This window comes from Castor canadensis, chromosome 6 (assembly GCF_047511655.1).
Source record: "Castor canadensis chromosome 6, mCasCan1.hap1v2, whole genome shotgun sequence".
In the NCBI taxonomy this organism is placed as follows: domain Eukaryota; kingdom Metazoa; phylum Chordata; class Mammalia; order Rodentia; family Castoridae; genus Castor; species Castor canadensis.
In genome coordinates, this window is record NC_133391.1 from 60,398,921 (window position 1) to 60,413,589 (window position 14,669).

Genomic DNA, 14,669 nt, shown 5'->3' on the forward strand with positions numbered 1-14,669 from the left:
TTTCCCTTAAACTGTTATAAACAGGAACAGACAAGCTACAGTGGGACAATTTGAAATTGGTATAATTTTTGTATTCAGGGGAAGTCTAGGTCAATTAGCTGAAAAGGAAAAGCTTATCTCTATGTCTTACAAGTTTCAGTGGAACAAACATTTCTAATCTCAGCTAATCATTCATGAGACAAAGAATGGGAAGTTGGAAGGTCTGTGTCTTGTCTCATCAACACATTCTGGCAAAAAGGGAAAGATTTAGCCTTGTCTTAGGTCAACAGGGAGCTATCTGTGAATCTCATGAAGTCATGAGAAAAGAATGGGCTGAGAGTTCTAAGTCATATAGGCCCGTTCTATATAAGTCAAGGTGGCCATTGTTGTGAACCATTCCCTGTAATGTAAGGAGGTGCTCCTCTTTTCTGGGCACACAAGGCTCAGGTAGATTTTACCATCGTCAATTGCAACTGATTCAGACTACCCATCAGTGAGTAGATAAAGCATAGTGATATGTCCCAAGGACAGTCATTCAATTAGACCTAAAGACAACAAACTGCCTGAGAGGCAAAGGGCTTTCCGGGAAAAGTATCCAGGAAAAAACAACCTGTTAAAGACGATATTGGTAGACTCCCTGGAAAAAGACACACATCAACTGGGCCTCAGGGATCTCAGGGAGATGCAAAACTACTACTTTTAAACCAAAACTGGAGGTTTAAGGATGGAGCTTAATCAGAAAGGCCAACGAGTCTCTCAAGTCCAAGGTGAAGAGTGAACCCAAGTGCACTTAGTGCTAACTTGCAAAAATCCAGCTATTGGATTAAAGCAAGAACAGTTAAATGTAGTCATGAGCCTACACAATGGCTCTATAGAGTTTAGAATCCATTGTTACTCTCTGTATTCCTTGAGATTCACTGTGTTCTCTACTGATAACTCACTAAGGAAGATGAGCACAGGGAAAAGATTACAACTCCCAAATCAGCTGACTTACAAAGATAAACTTTCTCTCATATGGATGGATAGTCTCTGTATTTTTTGCCCCAGGTCACCTCATAACGAATGGGAAGACATGGGTTCATCTGATTTTGTTTTTGCATATTGACTAATTGTTTCCATTTAAGAATATGAACAGTACTAGAGGTGTGGCAAAAGTGGCAAAGCATCTGCCTAGCAAGCACAAGGCCCTGAGTTCAAGCCTCTGTACCAGCAATAAAGAATAAAATTACCAACAAGACTTTAATGATATGTAAGACTGGATAAAGCATAGCAATAGGATTAATTGGAATCCCAAGATAATCCTGCCGAATCATGTTAATAATCCCTAAATCTTCTATACCAAATCTTCTATCACAGCTTTTATTAGTAGCCAAGTCGCCAGATTTGGATTCCACCTCCTTTCCCAATTACAACCTTATTAGAGGCACCAAGATTAATCAAAAAGCTAAAATTTGAAAAGAAGAAATACTGAAGGGAAGGGAAAAAAAAGCTTTAGTGAAGAAATGACCGATAGAAAACAAGTCAGGTAAGAAATGCTAAACTGCTATTCTTGCTAGCCTCAGGCACACAGAAACACTAGGCTAAAGAAGAAAAGGATAAGGGAGGTTATGTATGTGGAAAGGGAGGTTGGGAGAAAATGTGAGACTGTCCTACAACCTGCTGGAAAACTGGATAATGCCATTTGTCTACCATCCTGTCTCTGAAAAACCTCAAAAATGCTCAAACACTGAGCGTCTAACTATCCTTTGCCAAAATCACATTTCCTTACTCTTGTTTCTCTGGCTATTTCAGAAATTGACATGGCTGTAGACGTCCCCCCCTTTGTTAAAGCATCAATTTTCATACTTAAGTATAAACTTTATGGCTTTTATGTAAAATACAGAGAGAATTTTCTCATGTCTTTAAGCTACGTCCTTGCATTGTTATTTACCAACTATTCTGGATATATTGTAGGATTGCACGTCCTTATCTTCTTGTGATTGAGTAGAGCCACACCACTAGTTCTGGCCAATGAGCTGTGAGCAGAGTGTCTGAGTTGAAGTACTTAGTTCCTGGTGTAGGTCACTCTAGACATTTCTTTCTCTCACTAGAGTGGCCAGCAATATTGCTCCAGTAGGCGGGAGGCTTAAAGTAAGGAGGACATAAAGCAAAGATACAGCTGATCAGAAATTGTGGTATAGTGAGAGCAGGGAAACAGCTGTTTCTTAACGTATGGAAGTTTTGGGTAAAGACTGGCATGATTGTTGCCATAGCACAGTCTAACCTATACTGATTGATACAATCATATTTGCATAGTATGTAAGGTCTGCTTCTTGATGCAGAAATCTTATTATCACTTATATATGGTGAAAGCCAAGCAAACTTGGCTCTAGAATTTAAAAAGGTAGCCTAACCCAAACAAATTATAGCTTCCAAGCAGAAACCTGAGAAGATCTTAAACAGGGCTCTCTTTAATAACTCCAACTCACTCAACAAAAATCTGAGACGTCACTACAAAGTTGTATGTTTTATCAAGTAAAAAATCTGCACTTAAAAATAGGAAGAAAATAGAAGATACTTTTCTGTTTGATCGCTAGCAGTATTATGGTAGTTTCGTTCAATATTTATAGCATAATAAAGATATATTATGGAAATTGGGCAAAAGGATAGAGAAGGCAGATGTTTAATTGTAATAATTGAATGAACAATTACATGGCAGCTCTTTGGCAGATGATATGCAGTGAAATACGCTCTTCTGCACTAATTATTTTCAGTAGCTAGCTCTGAGTATAAAAATGTGCTCAGTGCTGAGGATCCAAACATGAGTAATATGAGCTCCCTGTCATCGTCATGGGAACTGATGATTGAGTGGCAGGGGATAAGAAAGGGACAAGAGGCAGGAGGACGTTAAGTGCTCTAAGAAGAGCACACCCATGCTGTGGTATACCCGGGTGGAGGGTTTGAAGGGGAGAAAAATTGATACGTGGCTGTGGTTCCAAGCCATTCCATCGGTGCTACATAGCCAGTAGAGGCAGCTAGCTACTTGACTAGAAAACTTGAGTATCAGAGACTGGTTGTCAGCAAGAAACGCCTGAAAGCCTGGGCAGAAGCAGTTGTTAGTTTAGTTTAAAAAAAAAAAAGTCAACATTATGCAGAGGAAGCTAGCGTTCTTGCCATCTAATCTTAAATCTAGCAACTCTGTTTGAAGCCAACGACTTCACTACTTCCACACTGCTCTATCAATTTGTGGTTTCATTTGGCAAGAGTTTGCACAGGAGAAGCAAACAAAAGCAAACTCACAGCCTATGTGGGAAAGTGTATACAAGCATAGATTTAAATCACAGTGTAAAAATAATCACATGGAAACAATGGCAAGTATGTAATCAAAAACATGTTAGGAACAGAAAGTAACAAAAGAACTATAAAAATAGGGAAATTATTTGAAAGAACCTCACAAAGATGGCTGTTTTACACCATGGCAAGCTATTCCTTTGGCCATGCTAAGACAGAAAACTCTGGACCAATCCAATTTCTGGACATACAAGACTATCAGGCTCCCTTCTTGTCCAGTTGTTGAGTACTGAATGAATACCTGGCTCATTGTGAGAGTTTTAGGAAGTTTAGGACAGTTGGAAGGGAGTGCCCATTTATAATTCAATAAATGAATCCTTCAATAAATTACAATCTGATTTTCAAAAAAGGCACTGTCAAAACATTTAAGAGGATGGTAATGGAAGTATGTTCTCTATATATCATGTCAAAGGAAACACCAATTCCATTTGTATCTACTGGATAGAAGCAAGATGTGCTCTTTTCAGAGTTTACACTAGGAAAAAAAGTTTTATTTTAACCAGATGTGAGCAAATTAAACCCAATATTTTCAAGTATTTTTAGTGCCATATGATGTCATCTGATTTTATATTTTCTACCGAGGGATAATGTGTATTTTAAAAATTATGAAGCCACTTTCCATGTATGTACTTAAAATCTTATACATGATAAGTTACAATAAACAAATGACAACACTGCAGGACATGCTGTTGGCTGTTTAGACAAAAGCTGGGGGGAAAATTCAGTTTTTTGGTAGGAAGTGGAATAAAAAATGTGAGTGTCTTCAGCTGGGACTCAAGATAGCGGTCACAGAGTGACCACAGCACTAGTCCAATTAGTCCAGGGCAACAGTGGCGCTTTGGTCATTCTTAGTGTACCAACAATTGCCTCTTTCCTGTGGAGTTCATGGGAACTACATACAGTAAGTATGCTAAACACCCAGGGAGCCCCAGATTTTAAACAACCAGGCCTTCCTTTTTATTGGCAATATATTTTCACACCACATCCCAATTGGCACTCCTCAGGTAGTAGTGCTGGCTTTCCCTGACTCTTGGCACCACTCGTGTGTCCTCGGCAACTGGCAAGGGAACTAACTGGATGCCCCTAACTGAGCAGGACTTAATTCATCACACCTTTCTCTGGGACAGCCTCAGGCAAGCAGCCATACCCTGGAGCAAGAGTGTGGTCCTCAATGGCTGTGCTGGGTGGAGGTGTCCAAGTCATCTCGCCTGGGAAAGGGATTTCTTACAAACCATTTAAAGCTTTCCAAAGGGCAACAGCGAGACGGTGGTGAGCCAGAGTTGCCATAAATGCTTTCACTCCCCCGACTTCATCTCGGAAATCAGGAAGGAAAGACGCAGTCACCACTGCAGGCGTTGCTCACGCCTGGTCCAGCAGCCTCCTCGCCCCCTGAGACGCTGAAAGTAAAGTGACTGTGACTGCAGGGCCGCGGGTACATTAAAACGCAGTCGAATTAACAAGCCTTTACTTCAGACCGACATCTCGGCGGCAGCCCCCTCCCCCCGCACTTGGGCGCAGAACATTCGGCAAAGCCCCCTCCCCTCGCCCTGCGAAGTCCTGGAGGGCGGCGCGCCTGGGGAGGACAGCGCGCGAAGCCTCGGTGCCACAGCAGAACACTCTGCCCAGCGCCCCCCGGACACCAGTTTCTCGGGACGGTGCCCACCTTCTGCTTCTCCCCAGGCTCTCTCCCCGGTTTATGCTGGAACCCCGGAATGGTTTGGAGACCAGTGAGGTGGCGGCGGTTGACGCGTGGATGGCGGTGAGGGGCGATTTCATTTCAGGGGGAGAGGCCGCGAAGCAAATGGGGAGGGGGAGAACGCGGGAAGCGGGGGCCAAAGTGGGCGGGAGGAGGCGAGGCCAGCCGGGGAGGCCGAGACGCAGGAGGCGCGAGAGCGAAAGGTGAGGCCGGAGCCGCAGGTCGGCGCTCGGGGCCCGCGGGGTCGGGTGGGGAGGCGGCCAGGGGCGCGGCGGGGAGGGGCGCGCTGCAGGGCGGCCGGGAGGTCGCTGTCGCTCAGCCGAGCCGGGCTCGCCGGCCGGGGAGCGCGCGGGGCGCACGGCAGCCGGAGGGCGCGGCGGCTCCACAGCGTCGGCACGGCAGTGGCCGCGCGGGGACCCCGGGCCCGAACCGTGCGCCGCACCCGCGCCGCGTCCCTCGGCCGCCCCGGGGCTACCCCCGCCCGCGCGCCCGTTAGGGGGCTGGGGAGCGGCGCCCGCGGCCCGGCCGCATTGTGACGTAGCGGGCCGCGGCAGCGCCCCCGCCGCCCGCCCGCTCCCGCCGTGCCTGTTCCTGCGCCTGCTGCCGTCCGTCCGTCTGTCCGTCAGCCTCTCCGCGCTCCCGAGCCTCCCGCGCGCCCAGCGCTCCCGGTGAGTCCAGGTCCCCAGCGGGCGCCGCGGGGAGGCGAAGGGCAGTGGCGCGGGGGGCAGAGCCTTTGCAAGTTTGCACCGGGCGACCCCTGGGTGTCGCCTCCGCTCCCCCCAGCCTGGGCCCCCTTTGTGCCGCGAGTCCCGCAGCTCCGGGAGCCGCCGCGGGAGGCAGGGGGCGGGGGTCTCTATAGTAACCGAGGCGGCGGCGGCCGAGCCGCTCCGGGAACCGGGCCGGAGGATTGTTCTGTGAATTCGCCCGCGCCCGCCGTGCGCTTATTATTCGTGCTGCCACCTCGGGTGGTATTGGAGGCGAGGATGGGCAGCGCGGGGGCTCCTCGGGGCTGAGCCAGGGAGGGAAGTGACAGTAGTAGCCACAGGAATAACAATAACACTTAAGGAAGAAGAGGGGCGCAGGGCTTGCTCCGCCCAAGGGGAGCCCTCGCCCCTCGCCCCGGCTCCCCGGCTGCCCCGTCCGGCCCGGTTCTGTCGCCTTCCGGCGCTGTCCGGTGTCCCGGCTCGTCCTAGTCCATCTCGCCAGGAAGGTTTCTTGGCCTCCTCGGTGCTGATGACTTTCATCTGCAGGTGGTAAGTGGACTGAACCCAATTTTGGCTTTTGTCAAATGCCACGTTTTGTTTATTTCATTTTTACGAAAAGAAAAGGGAAAATTATGAGCCATTCCTGGCAGCCATACAGTTTCCACAGGAAATACTAGCATTCTTTGAGGAACACGCTACTGCTCGTAGCGAAGAAAGTCTTTAGGAAACAAAAAGGCAACAGCATTGTTGCTCATTTTCAATGGACCGCTGGGAGGGTGGAAACGGCTTTTTTTTCTCCTGTGGGAACGTTGCTTTCTTTGGGAAAGTTCATTAAGGAAGTGTTGCTGTCGGGACCCCTTTTTCACTTGCTGGAGGCTGGACTCCATCTTCTTTGATGACAAGTGCCCGTGCAAGAGCCCCAGGAGGAGAGAACCACAGAGGACAGTCTGGACACAGCACGTGCGGTGGAACCCCGCCAGGGTGCACTTGGGAAATGAACGAAGGACTGTCTGGGAGGTTTAGGGAATTGCCTGGGTGCAGACGGTGCGTACTGCAAGGTGTCACTCTAAACACGTAATTTTCAGGCACCACTCTCATTGCTGATTCTGCAGGAAGGCAAAAACCTATTTCTCTTATTATGGAGCTGACATCTCAGTTGGGAATAGGTTCAAATCTATATTTCATTTGTATGTATTGAAATTTTAAAAAGAGAACGAGGTGTAGGAAAGCAGTATGCTAATGTGTACACAACTGAGAGAGAATGTCTATTGACTTTTCCAGTCTGATTTACTGTGTCCTTTGAACTATTAGGAAAAGGCTTGACACTTTGGTGCTGAACACAGAAGTCTCACTAGAAGGAGAGTATTACAGGATTATGCTTGACTACCCAGGTCTAAAATCAGAAAGAAAAAGATGATGCTTTCCTGAGGGGTCTTTGAACATTTCAGTTAGAAATAAAAGTCAAAGGGGGGTTTTAAAAGAAGGGCTGGCTATAGTTTTGGATATAAACTTCATTGTTCTATGGCACACATGAAGGAAGTTTGCAAGATAGTGGATTTGAAATGATGCTGCCTTCATTAATGTGACATTTATGTTTGTTGATGTTAGAAAGGAAGTCACTGAAGCAAATGAGTGTCTGTCTCCCACGTCACAGCATTGCTGAGTCCAGGCAGTTGTTCCGGTGCAGGTGCACAGTGAAAATGCAGAACAGAGGCCACGGAACTTTATGTGTGCTGTTATTTTTGAAGGAATTGCAGCAGGACTTCACTGTTCTTAAGAGGAGGGAAACTTACACAATCATCTAATACAGACAAATGATCTTTGATATTATCAGAGAAAGCCTGAAGCCATGTTTCTTGCCAGATTTAAGGCATTTCTTGTCAAAAGAGGAAATCTCTTTCCCAAGGAGCAGGTGCACCATTATAAGAGACACAAGGGGCTTTCTATTTTAAATGCAAACTCTAATTGAAGAGCAACAAGAGAATCCAGGACACTCTTAGGATAAAAGCCTAGTTTGGCAATCTTTCAGGTTATGTTGCAAACCACATAGGAGAAATATGTGTCTTGGGAGAAAAATAATGTTTGGTGAAAATTAAATAGTTGCTTCTGTGAAACAAATATCTTGACATACTTGTTTCCTTTTGCCCTTTGGTATGCAAATTCACTTGGAGGGCAAAATTTACTGAATATGAATTCATAATTCGATTGCTTAAATATATACTATGCACTTTTTTCAGTCAGATAACTAGATTTTATATTTTATGGTTTGCATCATAGCTCTTTTTTTAAGCTTTTAAAATTAATGACCAAAATGGTGATTGTTAATTGATATGATTGATGACTGGGCCCTAGAAAAGTATTAGCTGTATTATTGTGTGTTCACTTTGTGCATATGTGAGGTATAAAAATGTTAAATGCATAATCTCTTCACAAGGAATACAGAGGGGGAGAAATAGGAAATGTGAAAAATCAAATAATGCTATAAAACCTGAAAGAAGACATTTTATAGTTGAGTGCTCAGGAAACTCAACTCAATAGCAATTGAAAAGGAATTTGGAGAAGAAAGAAACCATATCTGCCTAGATGTTTCAGCAGTTATGCATGGATCAGTTATTAAGTCACCCCAAAACTTAGTTCCATTAGCTCATGATTTGGTTGGTCAACAATTTGGTCTGGATTCAACAAGGTGATTCTTCTGCTAATCCTAGCTGAGGATCCTCACACGTGCATCCTCAGCATGCAGGTAGGATGATCCTGGATGGTGTGCTCTCCTACTTGGCAGTTGTCAGGCCGATGGCCAAGTAAGTACATGGGTGAATGGGGCATGTACCTCCCTTCTTAGCAGATTAGCCTGGCCTTCACACAGCAGCCAAAGTGCAGCAAGTTCAAAGAGCAGAGTACTCAAAGAGCAGCAGAAGAACACCACCACTGACTTCAAGCCTCTGCTTGTATTACATTACCTGTTCTTCAATTAGCATCAAAGTGGAGGTCACCCCAGATTCAAGGAATGCGGGGAGACTCCACCTAAGATGAGAGGGAGCTGCAAAAAATAATAGCATTTTTTAAATCTGTTACACCTTTGAGGAAACTTCTGCAGGTGCATTCTGCTGAGGAGTGGTGGAATGCAGAGGAGTAGAGTTGCTCATGGAGAGCCCAGAATTTAGGTTCAGGAGTTGCCCAGTGTACTGTTAGCTGTAATCTTTGTCCTGTAACCACAGGTAGAACAGGAGAGGTACAGTGATAATAGAAGTATAGCCATATCTTTGTGACAGCAGCATCGCGATGCAGAAAGTAGACTGGTGGCAGGGTTAGTGGAGCGTGGTTGGAAGGAGGAGAGGCTCTGACCAAGGTGGAGGTAGGGACTGATCCAGAGAACCCAGGCATAGTATTTGGTGACTTATGATACCGGCTAGTGAAAGTACAGGGTCAGAATCATTCTGCGATTTCAAAAAGCCTAAGTGACTGACAGAATGGTTGTGCTATTCTGAGAAATAGAAAAATCAGTAAATGTTTTATTTGGAGGAGGAGAAGACTCCAGAAAGGTTGATTAAAAGAGATAAATTGAAGGCTGCAGAGTATGGTATGAGTGTTAGCTGTTGTTCAGTGTTTAAATTCAGTGGATTTTTGTGTGTAGTTAAGTTTCTTTAGTTGCAAAGCAGCAGAAGACAAAATGTGGCACTCGGGGCTACTGTAAGATATCACAGGGACATCAGAAGAACCATCCTTAGCCTGGAAACTGTCTGGGGTCTGGGAAGGAGAGCCAGTTCTCTTCTCTTCCTCCTGAAGCATGCTCTGAGGCCTGCCTTGGACTACTCTGCCCTTGGACTCAGCATATCTGCCAGGTGAGAGGACCCCTTTGGCCTGCTTTGAGTGGCATGCACACTCCTGAGCCAGAAGCCTTGCTTGACAGCCCCACCAATGCGGCACCCCGCAGGAAGGTGGTTGGTGCTTCCTCAAAGGACATTGGAGCACTGTGTTCAGAAGTGGGGATGGTCACATAGTGGCAGAACCAAGCATATGCACACTGGAAGATCTATTTAGGCCTAGCCACAGAGAAGTAAAGAGTGCAGGCGGCAACAAGCTATGCATATTTATGCTGTGATGTAGGTGCATTAATAAAAGTTAAAGCCATGCAGAGCCGAACATGGTGATACAGGTGCCTATAATCCTAGCATTTGGGAGGCTGAAACAGGAGAATGGCAAGTTTGAGGCCAGCCTGGATTACATAGTGAGACCCTGCCTCAGGAACAAACAAAAACAAAAAGCCCCAACAATAACCAAAAACAACAACAAAACCCATGTAGTGGTTGTGCTTTCTCAAGGAAAATAAAGAGATGACTTTGCACAGTGCTTTCTCCAGATTCCTCCATAAATGTTAGTGGACATTTTAGTAGAGGGAGAGGAATTCTAAACACATTCTGTTCTGTTTCACTTAAGGGCTCGTTGGAGTTACTGCTTCACCAGCATCACTTTATAGACGGGAGACTGAAATTCAGGTGGTGTCCTTACCACCCGGTGCAGCTCTTGGGCCAGACAGAAACACCTGGCCTCTCTGCACACAATTAGTCTGCACGGCACACACAGCTGCTCTTTATGGAGCCTGGGATGGACTGGCTCCAACCTGAGCATACACTTTGATAGTTTTTATTGCACAAGCCTAAGAACCTTGCAAACGTTAATTGAATGAGTGAACATGCCATTATCTGGTGCAGAAACATTTTCTGAAACAGTCTGGTCTGGCTTTTCATTATTCAGGGTAGAGTTTGCAATAAAATCCCTAAGTGCCTTTTGTAGATTTAAATGTTTTAAGCACTCTTGTCACAGTACTGTAGGCTTTTTTTTTTAATTCACTAATAAAGATAAACTTATTTTTCTTGTTTGAAACACAGTTTGTCAGGACTCACTCTTGGTTGAAAATGACAGAAACTGTCTGTACTTAAGGGGGAAGGGGTAGATCCTGGTTAATGTAAAGGAAAAGTTCAGGAAGGTCCAGTTCTGATCCGTCCTGTTCATGGTAGCAAAGAGGTCCTCGGTAGCTTCAGGCTTATGCCCTGTAAGACAAGACTTCAGCATTAATTCCAGTTAGACTGCTGTGCTCTTACATGCATGCCTAACCCAGTCCCTATAGCCAAGGATTTGGGCCATGCCAGTTGGCTTGGCTGTGGTTATGTGCCCAGTCCTGGGGCCTTGTGGAAGGGGAGGGTGTTGTGCCTGGAGAAGGGGGAAGACTGGAGATAGAAGAGGTGTATAGGAGGATGGTTGACAAACTCTCAGTAACTGGATGACCTAAGAACAGGGAAGGGATGTTTTTTAAAAAGGAACTATTGAGGCTAGGTGCAGAGACTCATGCCTGTAGTCCTAGCTTCTTGGGAAGCAGAGATCAGAAGGACTGTGGTTCAAGGCCAGCCCAGGCAACAAGTTGATGAGACCCCCATCTCCACAAACAGGCCAAGTATGTGGTGGCATGTGGCTGTGATTCCAGCTACATTGGGAGTCATAAGTGGGGTGGTCGTGGTCTCAGGCCCGCCATGGGCAAAAAGCACAAGACCCTATCTGAAAAATAAACAAAGCAAAAAGGGCCGGATGTGTGTCTCAATTGGTAGAGCACCTGCCTAGCAAGCATTAGGCCCTGAGTTCAAACTCCAGTACTGCCAAACAAACAAAAAACAAATACTGAAAAGGAGAGAGAGTGTGCTGTCCAAGCAGGTATCTACCTACTGTTCTGTCTTCCCCAAACCAGAACCTGGCATTTATCTTGATCTGACCTCCCTTTCCTCCTCCGCCTCATCAGTCATGCACGAAGGCCTCCTGCTACACCTTTTAATCTTCTCTTCCTCTAGTTGAGAACATCCATGTTTCAGTTCTCACAAGCCATCTCTAAAAATACTGCCTCCAGTCTCACCTTCCTGTCAGTCCATCTTCACCACTGCCAGGAGCTCTTTCTAAAGGACAAGTAGATACAATTACATCCTGCAGCTCCCTGCTAAGGACCTTTCAAAACCTTGCCATAGCCCTGGGAAAAGCTCCAAGTTGCTGAGCCTGAACCCCAAGGTTCTCCATGATGTGAGCTTTGCCCTGTTCTGAGGGTGTGAGAAATGGGTGTATTCAGCAAAGGCCTCTGCTACCTGCCCACCTTATCCCCATGCTGGCTGACTGTATAACTTTGGAGCTCCCAGTGACTCTTTCTCTTTTCTGTATACTTCTGCACGTGCTGTTGGCTTGCTGGGATGTCCTTGCTGCTTTCTTGACCCACTGCACCTCTCTTCCAGATTCAACCCCAGTGTTTGTTCTTTCAAGAAGCTTTTGCTAAACAACCTCTCCTGCCCACCTCTTGCATCACACTTTACCTGAGGGTCTGCCTTGGGTCTACATAGTGGCCTCCCCTATTGGGTAAATGGCCAAAGATCAGAGCTGTACTTTCTAGTCTTTGTATCTCCCTCTGCTGCCAATGGGACTTCTCACACCATACGTGCTCAGTAATGTTTGAATGAATGAAAAGTACGGGCTGAATTACTCATTTTTAGTTTTTCCAAGTGATTTTCTTTCAGGTTGACTGTTTCCTTTATCATGATTCTCATATTTGCATACCATAATATTGGACCTAAAGACAGGTTCTCTTTGAAGTTGCTGCTCAGACACTTTTTCAATGGTTTTCCCACCTGTTTTATCATTTTGTTTTTTACGTGGTCACTAATAACTACCTTGAGAAAGAGACTGAAAAATACCAGTGACCCAAAGTAAATCTCTGGGGTAAAATGTATGGTTTGGAGACCAGATGAGGAATTGTTTTTCTTCCTTCTATGAAAGAGGATATTTGATGGTTAATATTTATGAGGTCATCTGTTCTGGGTGCTTAGCAGACACCTTACAATTACTCTCTCATTTAATTCTCACAGCAGGCCTAGGAAGGAGGTGTTGTTATCTATCATCTTTTTTTTTTTCATAAGGAAACAAAGATTTGGAGAGTGGAGGCTATTTGCTTGACAAGAAACTCCCTCTCCCTGGAGACTGACAAGCTGCTTGGACACTCAGACACTGGTCTGGGTTGCTGAGGAGTAGAAGCAAGCTTCTAATGGGCTCACCTAGTTCACCTAGGATGATTTTTTTTCAGTGATACTACAGATGGAATCCAGGGCCTCACGCATGCTAGGCAAGTACTCTTATCATTTAAGCCATGTCCCCAGCCCTAGGATGATTTTTGTTGTTGTTCTAAGATGAAGTGACTACTCTTAAAAACATTCTTGTAGCCTCTCTTGGTCATCAAAATTATGTCAAAAAATGATGGAAAAGCTATAAAGAGATAAGGAAGACAGGACTCTATCTGATATAGTTTTAACTTTTATTTTATTTTTGAATTAGCATACATGAATAATGCAAGGAAGTTTCACTGTGATAATTCCATGCATGTGTACAGTGTACCTTACACAAGTTTATCGCCTCCATTATATTCCAATTTCCCCTCCTCCTGCTCCCCTTTTCAAGCAGTGTTTGATGGGATTCATTGGGCTGTCTTTATATGTGTGTGTATGTATGAATATATATATACATATATATATACACACACATATATGTATGTAGGTACATATATTTTATATATATATATATACATATATATATAAGAAGAGGGTATGTATATACTTTTTATCCCTCTACTTGATATTAAGATGCATTTCTACCTTAGAAATTCTAGTCACATTCTTCTGATCCTGCTGTTTCCAAATAAGAGGTGCCCACGCAAGGAGGTTGTCCTGCTGTGTGTAAAACACAAGCCTCTTGAGCAGACATGGGAAAGGCTTGGCTCTGAGAGTCATTCAAAGGAATTGTGTAGATTCATACAAGGAGCCAAACACTTTGGGAACCTCAGAAGCTTGGAGGTTCTTAACCTCCTTTCAGGCTGAGAGCCTTTTGAGGTTCTGATGAAACCTATGGATTCTTTCCTTGGAGAAGAAAGATGTGCACAGACACACAAACATCTACCACTTTAGATTTAATGTCATGGGTTTCCAGAACCTATTTGATCCCATTTTTATATTTCCTGGAACTCTCTGCACTCCCAAGTTAAAAAAAAATCTGTTTTAAAGCCATGACCCTGGGCTGACAGAGTGGCTCAAGTGGTAGAGCACCTGCATAGCAAGTGTGAAACCCTGAGTTCAAACCCCAGTACTGCCTCCTCTTCCCCAAAAAGTAAATGTAAAAGCCATGATCCACAAGAAACATAAGAGTCATTGCTGAGTGTGATACTAGGTGCTCCACATAAACATTGAGTATTTGCTAATTGCCAGCCCTTTCGGAAAATAATGTTATAGCCAACCCTTTAAGACATTTACCATGCACCCTGTTTAATCTATGGAGAACAAGATTAAGAGAGGATACTCAGAGTCTCCAACTGGCAAATGGGGAAATGGAATTAAATGCAGAAGCAGATGTATATCACTGCTACTTCTAGTCACTCTCCCCACCAAGTGAGGATAAGACCTGAACCAGGGAACTTTGGAAAAAAAAGAAAAACAAAATGATTCCATTCAAGTTTCTCTGTTCTTTGCAGCTTCATAACTCTAGTTACAAGCCATTTTCTACTTCTCTAGCCTGTTTCCTCTCCAGGATATTTAGGGTGCTTCAGATTTCCTTTCCAGAGACTTAGTTGAAAGAATCAGGGAACACACAGCAGAGCATTTAATCTCAGTCTCCCCTTTGCGGATGAAAAGGCAAGAGTGACTAAAGGACAGCCACGGGTGGGACCCAGACAAGGGCTAGTTGATTTGGTCCCTAGTAGAGTACTGCTCACTATAAGCCACAAGCTGTTTCTGATTTGCTTGAGATGTTATTATCCTAGTCTTTATGTTCTGAGCTCCCATGGCTGCAAATGAATTCAGCAGACAAACCCTACTCAGAAAGTAAAGACATGACCAGTCTCTGCTCCCCTTCTGTAGCCCCCGATGTGTTCCCCTGTGTTCCCTTCC

The 14,669-nt window shown here is 45.0% G+C and overlaps 1 protein-coding gene across 2 annotated transcripts in view; it reads left to right on the forward strand.

Moving 5' to 3' along the window:
* Window positions 1-4,582: 4,582 nt before the first annotated feature.
* The window catches only part of Sncaip (synuclein alpha interacting protein), a 145,432-nt gene continuing 135,345 nt past the window's right edge, over window positions 4,583-14,669 (forward strand). The window contains exon 1 of one of the 2 annotated variants that reach the window (XM_074076562.1): window positions 4,583-5,068. The gene's annotated coding sequence lies outside the window, so the exon portion shown is untranslated. Of the gene's footprint in view, window positions 5,069-5,553; window positions 5,674-14,669 lie in introns of those variants that run through there. The other variant, XM_074076561.1, reaches the window with a different exon arrangement.